The sequence below is a fragment of the Amblyomma maculatum genome, chromosome 8 (assembly GCF_055883805.1).
Source record: "Amblyomma maculatum isolate TAMU_Amacu chromosome 8, ASM5588380v1, whole genome shotgun sequence".
Classification (NCBI taxonomy): Eukaryota; Metazoa; Arthropoda; class Arachnida; order Ixodida; family Ixodidae; genus Amblyomma; species Amblyomma maculatum.
Window position 1 is genome coordinate 102,627,181 of NC_139351.1, and position 4,992 is coordinate 102,632,172.

Here is a 4,992-nt window from a genome sequence, read left to right on the forward strand (position 1 = left end):
CTGCAGTTGAACACATTGGGGCGCGAATAGGACGGTGCGGCACAATTCAGAGCATCTTGAAGCGATAGAAGAAGCCAAGCAGAGCAGGCAGTCACGGCAAACACTTCTTCAGTCTTCTGGATACCCACTTCCGTGCTCTCTTAAACCTACAAGAGTGCTGCCCGTCATCCGCATGCTGGCCGTCAGCAGCGAGACCGCAGAATTCCGCCCCAGTATCTTTCCCACCAAAGTTTCCTGAGCACGGCCTTCACGTGTCACGCACCGCGATAAACAGCTCGCACATATGCGCATTTAAGCTGCGTCCATATGAGCCTAGATAGAAGGAAAAGACCACGCGTGGAGAGCGCCCATAGTTAAATGCCTAAAAGGGGCCGAGGGAACCCACGACGGCTATTCAATACCGGATATGTTCAATAAATTGTACTCACCAGAGCTTTTCAGCGTTTTGGCGTGTTCATTGGTCCAGAAGCCTCGTGAAGTGTACAGACCAATCACAGGCGCGCACGAAACGGTGACAGAAACGGGGGACAATACAGACAGCTAGCCAACAAAGCAAGCCTTATTTCAGGTCAAGCATGTGTAAATAGATAAATGACGTCGATGGATATCGAAACACAGACGGATATAACAGATACATCGAAAGCAAAACAAACGGGCGGGGAAAAATGCAAATGTGTGTGTTGAGCTTTCCTCTTCCTCAATGCGAGCTGGCCAGTCCGAGCGACAGCTCTTCGGCTTTTTATTGCGAAAGGAATACTACGCCAGGTTTCGGCTCGTCACGTATAGTCCGTAGCCGCAGTCACGAATGACCATGAGCAGCCGCGAAGAATAAGAGGAGGAGGAATATCTGTAATTATACAGCGCTCAAATTGATTGCTTTTTTTTCCAATACATTGACAAACTCCGGTACAAATGACTGAGTTTTGAAAACAACCATTATGTGCTTAATAGAGTCCCCAAAATACTTCCTGATAGGCTTTAAATGAAGGCCAGCATGAGAAACAGGGATTTCCACGGGCTATTAGGCCCGAGCGTTGGCTTATGTGAGAAAATGGGATCACGTGACTGCTCTCCTGCTGAAGTAGACGCCAGATTGAATTTGTATGTTTTAAAAGCTAATCGTCACGTCTGGTTCTGTAATTTTGGTTGATATAGAGGGAAACTAGTAATGAGAACTAGTAATTAATTAGTCTACTAATTACTAATGTACTAATTAGTCCCGACTCGCAGACCGGTTGCAGGCGTCGATCAGTGGCTCATCCGGGTGTCCATCGTCTTCTAGACGGTGGACGCTTTTCGGTGGATTTTGTATGTTCCAGATATGCAATAACATCCAGTATAAAGTTTACTTGCGCGTTAATGGGACGCTCAACTACTGAACGTTGAATGAGAATGATGATTTCATGCTCCTGTGCTTTCGGGTGTGCTCTCGGAACCGTGCTTATGATTTACAAGATACAAGTAAGATACTCTGACTTCAGGTAATTATTTCGTGAACTCATGTACGGTCGTTCGCTTGCGGTCATGAGTAATGTTACCTGGCGTCATATGGGCTGTCGTCGCGTCCATGCTGTCATTTCGGTGTCTCTTCCTGCAGCCACAGAATACGCCTGGCATTTCCCGAATACCGTTGAGAGGAGTAACAGTTCAGAAGAGCGTGTTGTCGGGCTAGTTGGTTCTGAATAGTATATAAGAGAAATGCGCAACAACAGGAGTAACAGGCATCCGCCCCCTTCAATGCCCGGCAACTTCACCTGGTAACTGTGAAACGAAAAAAAAAAAATACAAAAAGAGTAACGATGCCTGGTCTTCAGTATACCGCCGAGGACAGGAACGGGCATCCGCCCTTTGGATGCCCGGGGGACAGCGAGAAGAGGTGCTGTGCTAAAAGCACAGATACCTCCCGCAGCCGAGCGCACAGCCAGACGTCATGTCGTCCGGAGCGACCCATGTTCGACCCCCAGCGTCCGCAGCGCGCAGACCCGCGGAATCCGTAGTTCCGGCGCAGGGTTTCGAACATGCCTCCACGAAAGTGCGAGCTCAGCACTTTGCCCACTCGGCTACGGAGTGCATCGAGTGCTTGTTAGCTGCCGCCTCTACTGGAGCGCGAAGGTGAGCACACCGCATGCGCAAGACAGGGTATCGCTATCAGTCAGTTGTAACCGGGTACGAGGCAATGCAACAGTAAAGGGCCGAATTACGTGGTCTCAGAAATGGTGTTCATATGGATACAAACACGTTAGAGTTACCAGTAAAGAAGACGCACAGCAATGTCTTCCAAATAGTTCCAGACAACACTGTAACGAGGCTTACCGTAACTCGTAACGTTGAAAGAGCAGGCGTAGTCGATTTTTGTTGATCACATTAGGTACTCGTATAAAAGGTAATTTAAAATATCTGCAATCAAGTAACAGTTTTTCTTTTTTAAATACACTTGTTTTTTTACGATGTCAGTGCACGTTAAAGAAACCCAGGTGGTCGAAATTTCCGGAGTCCTCCACTGCGGCGTCTCTCATAGCCTAAGTCGCTTTGGGACGTTAAACCCCACAAACCAACCAAAATACAATTGTTTAGCCGTAACCCTAAAACAAAATGAAAAATATCATGCTTCATGGCTACGTTGAAGCACGCGTGCCTAGTTGACCATTAGGCTAGTGCATACTTAAAGAAGCACAATAATCTCTTAATGAACAGTTCTATAAATTCGTATAGAACAACTTAATTAGTTTTGTGAATCGCATGGTCAAACAGGAAGGAAGCCATTGTGCAACATAAAAAACCTTTACTTATAGAGCAGGAAAGGAGTGGCTCATCTGATCAGGCCTTTAATGCGCTTTCTTTCGCTGCTGCTGTTCGGATACTGTGGCAAGGCTTTGTAGGTTTCCAAATGTCCGGTAACGTGAGGGAGCACTTCAACAGGCGGCCAAGGTATATACGATGTTATCCCTGCTTCTGATAACCAACCAATGGCATGATAGCACGTTGGAAGCGTAGGAATGACCGAGAAATATGACGATTAAGACGGAAGATAGTGCTATCTGTTCCGTGTGGACCAGCGGGAGGAATTGAACGAGATTAGTTAGGCCTAAGAGGTGGCAAAGAAGCGACGGAAGGCAGTCCTACCTTACCCAGAAATTTCTGTCGGAAGATGTTAGTTAAACATGTTTTTCGGAACCGACATTGTCCGAACAGACTCGTGCAATTGTTACCGCCAAATTAAGGTCGGAATTATTGCCCAGGTAAAGCCTCGCCTTCAGGTTGTAATCGAAGCCTGACAACACTGTGTTCGTGCCATTTGATCGTCCGACCGCCGGCAGCTACGGCGGTTCCTCTCGTCCATGGCGGACGGAAGATATCGTCCCAGCGTACAATGTCGGCCTGTATTGGAAGTGTGGTGCTGTAAGCGCGTGTGAAATCGGTGTGCATCTTTGAAGATTCCTCGGAACGTGCTGCTTCTCCACCACCTGCGCAAATGCATTAAGTGGGATGGCGATCAGCCAGCTTTTTCTTTATGTTCATGAAAGTCGCAACTTCGATTTTTTTGCTTGTTGGCCTAGAGTATCGATACACATAATGACTGCTTGTTAGCCTTAGAGGCTTTGGAAAATCTCTGAGAAACAGGCGAAAGCAGCGCGAAATATCGTGTCCAAAGGGGCCGATCGCACACTAGTGACTGATCTGCAAACTGGAGGCAGTACCGCTGTTTTAGCTGTGGAAGGCTCTCTCGAAACTGTGAATGTGTTTTGTGCGCGAAAGGATCACCAGAGACCAGTGCAATTGCTCAGCGTTTGACAGCTGTGAGGTATACAGAAGGCGCTGACGGGAGGATGGGCACGAGTTCCAATTTCGTCATAGCAATGGAAACCGATAGTTTTTATAACTGGTAAATACTCGGAAGATACTCAGCTTTTGAATAGGGACGATAAATGTCCAACTTCGTAGCGTTCGAGTAACTTCTAAATTTCAGAACTGCCACGCATTCGTGTTTTCCCATTTCGCAGGGTGTTTTCACTTATAGCCATATGTATTGGTGCTAAGTACAACATGTGTAGTTGGTGCTAGGTACAAGAAAGGAAATCAAGAAAAAGAAATGGGCGTGGGCAGGACGTGTAGTGCGAAGAGAGGATAACCGATGGTCGCTTAGGGTGACAAACTGGATTCCAAGGGAAGGAAAGCGTAGCAGGGGGCGGCAGTAAGTTGGGTGGGCGGATGAGTTTAAGAAGTTCGCAGGGGTCAATTGGATGCAGCTAGCACAGAACCGTGTTAATTGGAGAATTATGGGAGAGGCCTCCGCCCTGCAGTGGGTGTAGTCAGGCTGATGATGACGATGATGATGGATTCAAAGCGGAAAAATTAATTCATGTCAAACTGTGATTCATAATAGCAGCGAAGTAACACAAATACGAAAGAAAAGCGTTCGTTCGTGCTCTCCGTGTTTCCTTTGTGATCGCGTAAGCAGGGTGAGTCATGCTGCGGCCTCAGCCTCGCCTGGTCTCTCACCATATTTGACGCAGAATAAAGCTTATCTATTATGAATCGTGTCAAACGTGTTATACGGAAGCAGATAAATAATTGCTTCCGGACACTGCACAGTCCTCCCGTGCTAACCTGAAGACGCCTTAAAAACACATTGTAGTGTCCGTACTATATAGGTAAAACGTGCAATGAGATATCTGGAGACCAGTAATGGTGAAAGGGCTTATAGTTTTGGGAACACGGTGGATAAAATTGGAAGGAAAATTGGAGCTAGCAAACGTTATTCTTGCGTTAATCATAATGATCATTTGCGATTCTATTTTTCGGAGCATATTGATAACAAGCCATATCCAATCCTCGCAGTGTATAGAGAACACTGCGCCATGGCCGTGACTGAAATAGAAGGCAAAGAAGCAGCGCCTCTTCTGATGCCCTTGAGCCACGCGAGCACGGGCATGCCATCACTGCCACGGACAGCCTGTGACACGACGCGGAGCTTTGCACCAAGCATCCGCA

General features: G+C 47.1%; 1 long non-coding RNA gene across 1 annotated transcript in view; it reads right to left on the reverse strand.

Moving 5' to 3' along the window:
- LOC146182041 (uncharacterized) overlaps positions 1 to 4,992 on the reverse strand; it is a 63,192-nt gene that overhangs the window by 17,026 nt on the left and 41,174 nt on the right. The window lies entirely within an intron of this gene.